The 13,727-nt window shown below is 44.3% G+C and overlaps 1 long non-coding RNA gene across 2 annotated transcripts in view; it reads left to right on the forward strand.

Moving 5' to 3' along the window:
- Positions 1-13,727, forward strand: part of LOC126293471 (uncharacterized) — a 581,661-nt gene that overhangs the window by 465,725 nt on the left and 102,209 nt on the right. The window lies entirely within an intron of this gene.

The following is a 13,727-nucleotide window of genomic DNA, read 5'->3' on the forward strand; positions in this document are numbered from 1 at the left end:
CATCACCTGTAAACAAGGTTCTGCACAGTATGAGACTTTTCACTCTGCAGCGGAGTGTGCACTGACATGAAACTTCGTGGCAGATTAAAACTGTGTGCCTGACCGAGACTCGAACTTGGGACCTTTGCCTTCCGCGGGGACGTGCTATACCATCTGAGCTACCCAAGCACGACTCACGCTTCGTCCTCACAGCTTTACTTCCGCCAGTATCTCGTCTCCTACCTTCCAAACTTTACAGAAGCTCTCTTGCGAACCTTGCAGAACTAGCACTCCTGGAAGTTAGCCACAGCCTGGGGGATGTTTCCAGAATGAGATTTTCACTCTGCAGTGGAGCGTGCGCTGATATGAAACTTGCTGGCAGATTACAACTGTGTGCCGGACGGGGACTCGAACTCGGGACCTTTGCCTATCAGGGGCACTTGCTCTACCGCTGCACTACCGGAACGTATGGTGTTCCTACTAAAATTGTCCGGCTTTTCATTAACACACAACATGAGCAGCAAGGTTCCCAACACATTTCCCTGGGTTACGCCCGAAGTTACTTCTAAATCTGTCGATGACTCTTTATACAAGGTAGCATCCTATCTCCTGCCTACCAAGAAATCCTCGATCAAATCACATATTTCGTCCGATACCCGATATGATTCTAATACCATGGAGCAGTGTTGCCGTTCACTGTCCCCAACTGACCATTCATTGATACAGCGTCGTTTTCTGTCGAGATTAGCTACATTTCATGTCTTAGTAGTCTAAAAATAACGTATCAGTGGCATTAACACGTAAGGGACGATATGATAATCTTGACATGTGCTACGACATTACTTTCGAAAAGACAGCACCGGTATGTTACTTATTAACGGCTACACTCTATTAATTAAATTGTAGCACTTTAATAATTTACTACTGGTGAAATGTATATGTTCATCGCTGGTACTCTTGACGGTGGCTGCAGAAGCGGAATTGCAATACCGTATGCAGAAGGAAACAGCAGTCAGATGACAAAAGCATTGGCATTTCAGTTGTAAGTCAAAACATAGTACACACAGAAAATAAAGGACGAAAACTCGACTTGCTAGAAGAATTCGACATTGATCTTCATGAAAATAAACTTGGTAATATTCTTAACGCGCAAGTGAAAGATAACAGTATGAAATTTCTTTATGACATTTTAGAATAATTTTGAAGCAAGTGCATAGTTATGAATCTGAGAGACTACTCTGACGACACAGAGAAGCAAGTTCGTAAGTAACATGCTATTGGTACTTTTCGAAATGAGGATATGAAGGCGACCAATGGAGAAGCTACAGGGCTGAGGCAATAGTTGCGCATACGCAGTAATATCTCGGATATGTCAGCTCACAACAAATTCCTGGAGAGGCGTCAGCTTCACACTCTTCGAGCCCACAGCTGATCTGGAGAACGCGACCTGCTGTGGGATGGTGTGAGTTGGGGCGACTCCCGACAGATGTCGACGATTTTAATGTAGAACATGGATTCACAGTCCACCTTTTTTTAAAAAAAATTATTTCGTGAACGCTGAAAATGTGTTGGTAGATCTTATGAGCTGATTTTGACAACCCAGTGTCTCTCTAAACGCGTATTTGAGTTGCTTCTAGGACGTAAAACGGTTAAATGCTACCAGTTACTACTGTTGCTGCCACTGCAAACATGTTACTATTAGTGGTAAACAACCTCGAGCTTGTGAAACCGGACACCAGTCTCAATACAGAACCTGCCACAGATCTTTTCCTACCACCTTGCCTACCGTGTTTTTCGTAACTCGTGACCAGCGCTGGAGGATATGCAAGGGGGCGTATCTGCAAACCGCTGTTGCAAATTTACAGGGTACCGCCCGGGTGTATCATTACGAGATCTTGTTTTTGTATTAGATCGTGTGCCAATATGCTACCTGACTGCACCGTACACCTGTGTTTACTCTGAAGTACAGTAATTGCTGGGCACCGCCTTCGGCATTTTGCACGCCTGGAGCTGCAGTTACCTGATCGATAAGCGGTAGAGGATCATGGATAACAACCGTATCCAAAAGCAGCTTTTAGTTTCCCAGCGATATCCGCTACTGACAGTGCTTCTCATATAAAGTATACTCTGTGCTGCTGAATATCGTAAAAAATGTAAAACTTGTGGGTAATTCGTGTGCTGCAAACACCAAAGCAACTTTAGAAATGTAAGCCTGACATCATCGCTGGAGTTTCCGTCCTTGCCTCCTGATGATCTTTGACAACATGTCCGTAGTAAACTCCGCATCTGCGCTCAATGAATTTATGCGTTTTGACGAAACTTGTGACAGTGCAACTATACAGTTCAAGACGTTACAATAAATAATTGCTTAGTAATGCGAGTAGTCTCATTTCTCCTCTTGTGAACGGGTGTACTGCTGAGCGCTCGGGGTCTGAATGTAAGAGAGAGAGAGAGAGAGAGAGAGAGAGAGAGAGAGAGAGAGAGAGAGAAATAAAATGTTCAGTTCATAATCAGGTGCGTTATCAGATTCGTAAGAGGCGTGAAAGTTATGAGCTGAAACTCGGAAACTATGTGTGACGAAACTTCTTACTTAACAATGTTACTCTATTGCCACTGCTGCGTAGTTTAGACATTTTAGCAGTAATATGAGCCTTTAGTTTGATCTTTCTATAATGAATGAGAATTTTCCTATCTTTACAAAAAATGCAGCTAGCTGCAGTGCAAGTCGTGGAAGTGCACTATTTGTTACGATTTGCATTCATACCTAAGTGAAATGTTTATAAATGAATGAAAATGTTATTTTTAGTTGAACTGGGTTTCGGATCTCTTTTAATAACACGTGAGTGAATCATATTGACATAGAAGTATTGCATTGTCATACACAGTGGGAAATGATTCGAACAATATTTAAGATACAAATTTACTCTTCACTATTAACTAAAAGCAATCATTTCACAAGTCGTGCAATATATCCAGAAAATGGCTGGCGTCATTCTGTTCAAAATGGTTCAGATGGGTCTGACCACTATAGGACTTAACATCTGAGGTCATCAGTCCGCTAGAACATAGAACTACTTAAACCTAAATAACCAAAGAACATCACACACATCCATGCCAGAGGCAGGATTCGAACCTGCGACCGTAGCAGTCACGCGGTTACGGACTGAAGCGCCTAGAACCGCTCGACCTGAAGCGAGATGCATATGGGCCCACGGACCGCTCAGGATTGGCACCATGTTGTCTTCACGGATGAGTGTCGCATACGCCGTAAGCCAGACAATCGTCGGAGACGTGTTTGAAGGCAACCTGGTCAGGCTGAACACCTTAGACAAACTATCCAGCGGGAAGGTGGAGGTTCCCTGCTGTTTTGGGGTGACATGTGGGGGCGACGTACGCCGCTGGTGGTCATGGATGAGTTGCCGTAACGGCTGTACGATACGTGAATGCCATCCTCCGACCGATAGTGGAACCATATCGGCAGCATATTGGCAAGGCAGTCGTCTTCATGAGCGACAATTCGCGCCCCCCGTCGTGTACATCTTGTGGATGACTTCCTTCAGGATAACGACATCGCTCGACTAGAGTGGCCCTATCGATACATTGAAAAGGGTTGTTTATGGACGACGTGACAAACTAAGCGCTCTGAGGGATCTACGCCGAATCGCCGTTGAAGAGATGGAGAATCCGTGCCAACAATGCCTTGATGAACTTGTAGACAGTATGCCACAACTAAAACAGGCACGCATCAATGCAAGAGGATGTGCTACTCGGTATTAGAGAAACCGGTGTGTACAGTAATCAGGACCACCACCTCTGAAGGTATCGCTGTATGGTGGTACAACATGCTATGCATCGTTTTCATAAGCAATAAAAGCTGCGGAAATGATGTTTATGTTGATCTCTATTCCAATTTTCTGTACAGATTCCGGGACTCTCTAAACCGATGTGATTCAAAGCTGTTTTTTTTATGTGTGTACATGTGGTCACACTCTAAAATAAAAAAATTCTCTCAGATTTCCATTCTACTTGCCTATTTTTGAACTCTGGATGGCACAAGTTTAAAAGCACTTCATCTGTTTCGTCCTTTTTATTCATTTTGTAGTTGTTGGAACACTAATTTTATTAATTAAATTATTTAAATGTAAAAATAGTTCTTAATACCCGTACAGTGTACTGAACATCAATTTACCCTAACATATTCCCCCTTTAGAGCTTCATAAATCGCTTCAGACGTTTCTGGAATTATTTTGGTTAATATGCAATGTGATACTCGAGTGCTGTGCTTTAAACTAGAGTAGCTCTCTCCTGTACAAAGAAATCGAGTGTCACAGTTTGCCTGTCTGCTTCACAAATAGCATTTTTCCAAGAGAGTATTCTGTTATGTAATATGAGAAACCACTTTTCTGAACAAATACTGAAATACTCTTTCATCCATTCGTAATTTACATTTTAATTCCTGACTTGTTCCTCTTGCACCTCTCGTAACAAATTTTAATGAATGCTTTTATTGTCGCCAAGTAATAACTGTGGCTTCATCCAAGTATGTTTCCTTTTTTCCGCCACTTTTCTTCCAAATACACAGTAATGCAATTGTGGCACTAACAACTGGAGAGCGTAATAACAAGCTGCTCAAAAGATGGCTCTAAGCACTATGGGACTTAACATCTGAGGTCATAAGTCGCCTAGAATTTAGAACTAGTTAAACCTAACTAACCTAAGGACATCACACGCATCCATGCCCGAGGCAGGATTCGATCCTGCGGCTCTAGCATCAGCGCGGTTGCGGACTGAAGCGCCTAGAACCGCTCGGCCACAGCGGCCGGCAACAAGCTGCTGTTGGCTATCTTGAAATCTGACGAAAAGTAAAGCGAGAGTGTAATGCCCGTTTTTACCACCACGCCCAAGATCGTTGTCAAAGACATATGACGAATATTTGATCTTATTTGTTTGTAAACGAAGTATGATAGCGTAATAACGGCCTTAGCACTGGTTAGTGAAATGAGTGGCTTATGAGGAGCGGCACGGCCACTGTACCGCATTGTATTTAACTCCCTACGCGAAACCATTGTGCCAGATGGACTCCTGGTAGCACTTCGGCACTGACGAGTCAGTCCTTTCGGTGATTTCACGATGTTTTTTACAAACACCCACCTCAACGCTCGATGGTCCATGTCCGTAACTACATGAATTCGGCTTGGTTTTGATATAGCCCACATGACACTCACATCACCAACAGTGGCAGCTTCAAAGGGATTGAAATGTCTCTGACATATTTGTTACTCCGGTGACATCTAACGACTATGTTACTGAGCGAGCCATCATGAGCGTCTCATTCTGCTGTTACTTCTCTACTGACACTTCCTGCCACGTGTTATGCTGGCGGGTCCGTCTCTGGTGCCATCAAGTGCTCAACGCCGCACTACACTGGTTTAAATGGCTCTGAGTACTATGGGACTTAACATCTGAAGTCATCAGTCCCCTAGAACTAGGAACTACTTAAACCTAACTAACCTAAGGATATCACACGCACCCATGCCCGAGGCAGCATTCGAACCTGCGACCGTAGCGGTCGCGCGGTTCCAGACTGAAGCGCCTAGAACCGCTCGGCCACTCCGGCAAGCATACTTTTGACAATTCATGGTACCCTGTATCACACCTTCCGAAAGAAGACGATTACTGATTACTCAGCACATTTCCGAATTCTGCTACGTCATATACGACGCAGGTGGGAGGAATGGTTTCACGGAGAATATCGCGTGTTCTCGCCAGAGTGCAGACGCTCAATTGGGCTCGTACGCATGCGTCCAAATGCACGCGTTTGCGCAGTGGGAGCCGCCGGCGAAGCCGGATTATCTGCCGCTAATTATTAACGAGCCGGCGCGCCCCGCTACAGGTCAATTACGGCGCAGCTGCAGCCGGGATTATATCCAGCCTCTGACGACGACAACGCTGCGTCGAAACGCGCGGACATTGTAAACAGTCCAACAAAGTCCAGGACTGAAGCGACAGACGCGCGCGATAAATATTTACGCCCGTGGGCAGTCAGGCGCCGCCAAACGTGCTCGTGTCTCGCCACACCGCCACAGCGAAGGGCGTGGCAGAGGGTTTTCTCTTATTGTGCCGCACATTCCGGCGCATGCGAAAATCACCCAGCGAAAAAGATCAGTGTGAGTCAAATGAACTGTGTATACATATGATGAGGCCCACAGAGCGGTACGCGATCTCTGGTAATTAAATATGGGGTTGAGTCTCCACGTGCAACAACCGGAGCTAAAAATCAAACTGGATCTGAATATTTTTCGGAAGATGGCTTTGTGCCGTACCGGTCGCTCGGCTCCAGACTGTAGCGCCTAGAAGCGTACGGCCACTCCGGCCGGCTGTGAGTACGGCGAGAACATGTCAACGTGATTTATAGGCCTGGAGATCGGTGGCTGAACAGTACGCATCAAACTACTTGTCGCTCTGACGACTTTACTTACCACGAAGGGGTTTTACTCATCTGTGAACACAATTTTCAGTTTTTGAGGGGAGTTCTCTCGAAATGCAAATATTTAATCCGCACTTCAGTATTAATCCGAAACGCGCCTTTATATGCCATGCCTGTATCTGAAATACCTATTCATTCGAACGCTTTGAGTCAAAAAATTCATGCTTCCGCCATCACAATAGGCTTATTAAATAAAATCGATCAGCAATTGATTCGTAATAACATGGCCGTGTAATGAAGCGCCAATAGAGGTTCCACATCGAACAAATAATCTTTCGAAAAATACGAAGTGTGTACTCGCTGTCCCTAATTAATAGAGAGAGAAAAAAATTACAATCATCGTGATGCTATGGACAACAGCACGCTGCGTGGACTTAAACGCTGAAACCATAAATTTACAACGTCGCCCATTCTTTCCGAAACATTGCCGCCATACATCATGCCACAACCCCCCATCCCCGCCCACCCCCAACTCTTCTCTCTCTGCGTGTCCCTCTTTTTTCGAATTATTAAAATACAAATGCGATCCGTTCCCGAGAACACATTTTTTCGCCTGTCCTTGTGTGAACGAATGACTGAAAATATTTCTCCTTTTTTGTTTCCCAATCAAGTAATTAAAAAATCTACTCCAAACACCCTTCCCTTTTTTTTAGAAAATAATTCCTTGCAGATGAGAGTTTAACAGTAAATATTTTATCCCTTGACAGTTTTCGGTTGTATAGAGAGACACAACAGGACAACAGAGAAAGATGCGCGCATTGTTAGTAATGAAACACTGATATATGGGGTGGACCGAGCGCCGGCAGAAAATTGTGAACATATATTTCCGCGTGTAGCACATCGGTAAAAGGAGGAAAAAGTAAATAAAGCGAAGAAGAAGAAGAAAAGCATGTATCACTTTGCATAATCCATAGCGACCGAGTGTCGTCCCAGCAAGAAAACAAGTGGAACGCTGGGAGATTAACAAAAAAAAAAGAATAAGCGGGAAAATGTTTTGTTTTCACACATTGGCGCCACCGGTGGACGCGCTGTTTGCTGCTTTTGTAACCGGAACAAAAGACAGTCGAGGTCTGTGTAACGAACGCTTTCTGTTCCGCAGCACTGGGCAAAGCAGGAAAACGCGAGATTGTTTCGAAGTTCTATCTCTCAGTTTCATCATGGAGTGTCTCTATTATATTTCGGACGTTTCACGTTTCCGCTTCTGTTGCAGTTCGAAGTTGGCAACGGTTACGGCAGTGGGTGGGGATTGAGGGTAGAGGGGAGGGGGGGGGGGGGGTAGAGGGGTTGGTAGGTCGCGCCCTGGGTATTGAATCTGTTAATTATGGCTCCGACAGAGGTCATTAATCACTTATCATACACTGCCGTTGGTGTTGCGGTTCACTCCGGCAGAAGAAATTTCTGTGGCGCCTGTTGGCACCACTGTGATGAATAATGGCGCGGCTGCGGTGCGGCGTGTGCTTGCGTGTGCACTGATAACAGCTGCAAACCCGGGACGCCGCGAGGTTGGCTGCACTGCGTTCGGCGCCAGTCAGTTGTTAACTGTAGCGAAAAGCGCTGTGGATCGGCCATTCAACCGGCCCCACTACTCCGTATGCAAACTGCACGGAATACGGTTACGCCTCATTTCGTATCTACGCTGGTCGAAGGAGTTTTTGTAGTCTGAATACTACCCGCAGTATCTCGTTGGAGGATGTTCCCTGGTGCATAATATACTAAAGTCGTTTTGATAATGATGGTTCGATATTTCGCGGATACTTATTAGAGAGAAAATTACGGTAGACGAATGTGATTAAAACGTGTGCTATTAACTAAATATTAAAATACGTTAAGGGAGATCGCAACTAGATCCAAATAGATTTGTGAAGGCTTTATGTTAACGCCATGATCGGTTTCGATCATTTAGCCCAGCGTCAATATAGCTAGTATTGTCTGCTACTGTCTTGCTAAAGCTAAAGAATACGTCCATGTGCCACAGTCACGTGCATGGTATAGCCGTTTTGTTTACCCCTGAATATTTTCTATTTCTGCCGAAAGAATCGCAAAGATAAAGGTGGAATAAAACAAAATCCACTAGAACAAAAATGTGAGAGTATACTGCTCGTTCAAAAATGGTTCAAATGGCTCTGAGCACTATGGGACATAACATCTCTGGTTATCAGTACCCTAAAACTTAAACTACTTAAACGTAACTAACCTAAGGACATCACACACATCCATGCCCGAGGCAGGATTCGAACCTGCGACCGTAGCGGTGACGCGGTTTCAGACTGAAGCGTCTCGAACCACACGGCCACATCGGCCGGCTATACTGCTTGTTCTCTTACTACGGATTTCAGTTGCATTCGGTTTAGCGTATGTGAGAGTGTTAATTTAGGGACCTATGTAGTAGGCCTCCATGAAGTGGCTCTAACTACAAGAATATCCTCATGCAATACAAGAGCAGGCTATACAGTCTGTGTAACAAAACTAGTGTATGCTCATCAAAATGGGCCAAAACTAAAGATTTCTTTAAAGCGTTTGTCTTTAATTCAATAACAGCTACTGAGCAGAACACTTGACTCACTTCCGAAGCACCTTGCCCGGATGAAGGCGCCTAGGACTACTGAAGTTTAGTCTGTAAAAAGACATTCTTAATATTCTTAGTAAATGTGAGCGGGTGCTATCGAGGATGTTGCCGAACTGGGGTGCCTAAGACAGACCCTTTAGCGTTTTATTCACGCCCATGTGAAAGCCGCACCCCTCCGTTATCCCTCATAAGACGCCGTGAAACAGTAGGGCCGAAAAACCCGTCACTGGTTCGGATCACGTTCAGATTTATTCGAATGATCGCACTGTACTGCAAAGGGGGGCGGCCGCATTGGATGGGGATGCTGCACCACAGTATCCTTAGAGAGGGGTTGAAACGTCCAGGTGTGTCTGCAGCGCCTTCGTATTGCTCATCGCAGAGCGAACTGTTGGTTTTGACCGCGAAATGTGTGGGAATCTATGCCCCAGGAGAAGGGGTGGTTTCTTTGACGCCCTTTATGTCATCTCCCGAGTCTTTTGTGTGTCGATTCTAAGTGCCGAAGTATGTGAAATATTTTCCTCGGCCACCCAAGAGAATATTTCGTGATTTCAACGCGCACATGATTGATGTCGCCGTCCTGACCTCCATGGAAAAGGCGTGGACAGGTAAGGTGAAATGTGGGCAAGAAAGGGTGTGACGACCTCCCCACTGAGTAACGCGTCCCCGGTGGCGTTGCAGCGTTGTGGTGAAATTTGTTGCCAATGTAACCCACCTTAACACATTACGCGATCTTCTGAGCTGTGGCTTTTTTTTTTTCTCGCGTGCTTACAAAACTTGCTGTTTGAGGCTTCGTCGAGCCTGAGGATGACATCACAGCACGCCACGCTTTTGCACCGTTACAGCGGAAGGTTGTCGCCACCTTTGAACGGAATTTAAAACTTAAACGTCAGCATGGGAGACAATTACGAGATCTCGAATAAGTGGTCCTTCAGTGGTGTTGCGCAGTGTTTCGTCGTATTCCATTTTGAAATGATTGGATTCACCTTATGTTTGTTGCAATCTTTTTCTGAAATTACAAAAATTACCCCAGATGAGTTAGGTTTTCCCCAACATGAAAAACTCTCCCAAGGCCCACCACGGGCAAGAATCTAGGAAAAAAGATATGCCACTCCCAGTAAAAGGTGTTGCAGTCGTGAAAATCGTATCAGCACTGTACTTACCCCACAATTACATTATTCTGTACTGCACACCAATTACCAGTACGTGAAAACAAATTAGTAAGTACTTTCGAAAACCAGTTACATATTTAAAAGAAATTGAATTTGAAGCTACTGATATCTGACGAAAATTTCCATTTCCGAGGCAGGAAGTATTGTTAAGACATCAAAGAAACTGATTTCACTTGCAAATATTACGTGTTCCGTAGTAGATGATGTTCAGTTTCAGTGTACAATATGAGGCAAGACTGACGAAGTGCGCTTCAGCCACCGACCACGTTATCTAACTGGTTTTAAAAATTTACAGAAATTTACAGAAACTCTGTTAACTATAGAGTTAAATATCGTCCATATAACAAAATGTATTGTGCAGCGGTTTAATATGTAGGAATCGCAATATTTACAAACGCTGGACAAAACAGCCTGCCGGCCGCTGAGGACGAGCGGTTCTGGTGCTTCAGTCCAGAACCGTACTGCTGCTGCGGTCGCAGGTTCGAATCCTGCATCGGGCATGGATGTGTGTGATGTCCTTAGGTTAGTTAGGTTTAAGTAGTTCTTAGTCTAGGAAACTAATGTCCTTAGATGTTAAGTCCGATAGTGCTTAGAGCCATTTGAATTTGAAAACATAGCCTCATGGTTCAAAAAAAAAAAAAAAAAAAAAAAAAAAAAAACCGAAACTGCTTATGGCAGTCTCTAGTATCAGGCCGTAACGTGATTTTAAAATCGGTCACTAGATTGGAACACCGGTCAGGAAACATCGTGTGTTCCTAGGTACACTGTAATCCAGGCACAACACTATCGCCGGTATTCAAAATCCTGTTTCAGTCTTGTTGGAATAGCATGTTTCTAGCATCATTGCAGAACTTAAACTTTTGGAACCACAAAGCCCGACTTCTCTTCTTCATGCTTACTTTTTGCTTTTGGAATGCAAATACAGGAGCACGCACTAACTTCCTGTAGCTCGCTTTCGTCCAGTTCTCAGTTCGTGTCAACACTTTTAGCCGAGAGATGTACTCCCGCAAACACTGTAGACCAGCAGTGGCTGGCAATATAGGCAAATATGCGGCTGCAATTCGTGTGGTTCGAAATGCAACCGGGCAACACTGTCGAGCTGTATTAAGAGCAATATGCAGTTTTTAAGCACCCCGTTAACCTATCTTTGGACTGTGCTGCTACTCAAAAGAAGGAAGTTGTCACGAGAACTTGCCTGTGTTATCTACATCTACATGGATACTCTGCAAATCACATTTAAATGCCTGGCAGAGGGTTCATCGAACCACCTTCACAATTCTCTATTATTCCAATCTCGTATAGCGCTCGGAGAGAATGAATACCTGTATCTTTCCGTACGAGCTCTGATTTCCCTTATTTTATCGTGGTGATCGTTCCTCCCTATGTAGGTCGGTGTCAACAAAGTATTTTCGCATTCGGAGGAGAAAGGTGGTGACTGGAATTTCGTGAGAAGATTCCGTCGCAACGAAAAACGTCTTTCTTTTAATGATTTCCAGCCCAAATCCTGTATCGTTTCTGTGACACTCTCTCCCATATTTCGCGATAATACAAAATGTGCTGCCTTTCTTTGAACTTTTTCGATGCACTCCGTCAGTCCTACCTTGTAAGAATCCCACACCGGGCAGCACTATCCTAAAAGAGGACGGAAAAGCGTAGTGCAGGCAGTCTCCTTGGTAGGTCTGTTACATTTTCTAAGTGTCCTGCCAATAAAACGCAGCCTTTGGTTAGCCTTGCCTACAACATTTTCTATGTTTTTTTTCCAATTTAAGTTGTTCGTAAGTGTAATACCTAGGTATTTAGTTCAATTTACTGCTTTTAGATTAGATTGATTTATCGTGTAACCGAAGTTTGAGTTCCTTTCAATACTCATGTGGATGACCTTACACTTTTCGTTATTTAGGGTCAACTGCCACTTTTCGCACCATTCAGATATATCTTCTAAATCATTTTGCTCGTTTTGATCTTCTTATGACTTTATTAGTCGATAAGCGACAGCGTCATCTGCAAACAACCGAAGACGCCTGCTCAGATTGTCTCCAAAATCGTTTATATAGATAAGGAACAGCAACCTTGGGGAACGCCAGAAATCACTTGTGTTTTACTCGATGACTTTCCGTCAATTACTACGAATTGCGACCTCTCTGACAGGAAATCGCAAATCCAGTCACATAACTGAGGCAATAATCCATAAACACGCAATTTCACTACGAGCCTCTTGTGTAGTACAGTGTGAAAGGCTTTCCGGAAATCTAGAAATACGGAATCGATCTGGAATCCCTTATCAGTAGCACTCAACACTTCACGTGAATAAAGAGCTAGTTGTGTTTCACAGGAACGTTGTTTTCTAAACCCATGTTGACTGTGTGTCAGTAGTCCGTTTTCTTCGAGGTAATTCATTACCTTCGAACTCAATATATGTTCTAAAATCCTGCAGCATATCGACTTTAACGATATGGGCCTGTAATGTAGTGGATTACTCCTACTACCTTTCTTGAATATTGGTGTGACCTGTGCAACTTTCCAGTCTTTGGGGACGGATGTTTCTTCAAGCGACCGATTGTATATGACTGTTAAGTATAGAGCTAATGCATCACCATACTCCGAAAGGAATCTAATTGGTATACAGTCTGGACCAGACGACTTGCTTTTATTAAGTGATTTGAGTTGCTTCACTAGTCCGAGGACATTTACTTCCACGTTACTCATGTTAGCAGCTGTTCTCGATTCGAATTCTGGATTATTTACTTCATCTTCTTTTGTGAAGGCATTTCGGAAGGCTGTGGTTAGTAAATTTGTTTTGGCAGCACTGCCTTCGATAGTATCTCCATTGTTATCGCGTAGAAAAGGCATTGATTGTTTCTTGCCGCTAACGTACTTCACATACATATTTTCTGCCAGGTTTCGAGACAAAGTTTCGTTGTGAAAACTGTTATAGGCGTCTCGCATTGAACTCCGCGCTATGCTTCGAGCTTCTGTAAAGGATTGCCAATCTTGGGGATTTTGCGTCTGTTTAAATTCGTTGTAATTCTCGTTAACCGGACACGGACGCACATACAAGCGCAGCCAGTGTTTCATCAATAAATACCACGTGGTCCGGCAGAGAGGGCCTACATGCACATATATCGCTGTAGGAGGGGCTCGGCGATTTGTTTATCAATTAAGATTGTACCTGTACGGCTGTGTGTATTCCATACGCGAGTACACATTCATATACGCGTGAAGCATGGGACGCGTCGCGAGTGAATTGTAATAGGTGCGACCGATGAGGCTGCAGTATTTTGTCGGCCGCTGTACGTGCGGGGGAGTGTGAACAGTAGTGTGTGTGTGTGTGTGTGTGTGTGTGTGTGTGTGAGCACAGAAGACTTGGGAGGAACGATAGAAAGCAAAAAATGGTAATGGAGCATCGTATGATTTACAAGTTGCTCCGGCGCTAATTTTAGACGCGATGTTAAACTACTGAGTCTTTGGGAACAGGTGGGGGCTTTTATATCGTATCGGTAGCGGTGCAACGTAATTCGCATCGCGC

This window comes from Schistocerca gregaria, chromosome 10, assembly GCF_023897955.1.
Source record: "Schistocerca gregaria isolate iqSchGreg1 chromosome 10, iqSchGreg1.2, whole genome shotgun sequence".
NCBI classification, from domain to species: domain Eukaryota; kingdom Metazoa; phylum Arthropoda; class Insecta; order Orthoptera; family Acrididae; genus Schistocerca; species Schistocerca gregaria.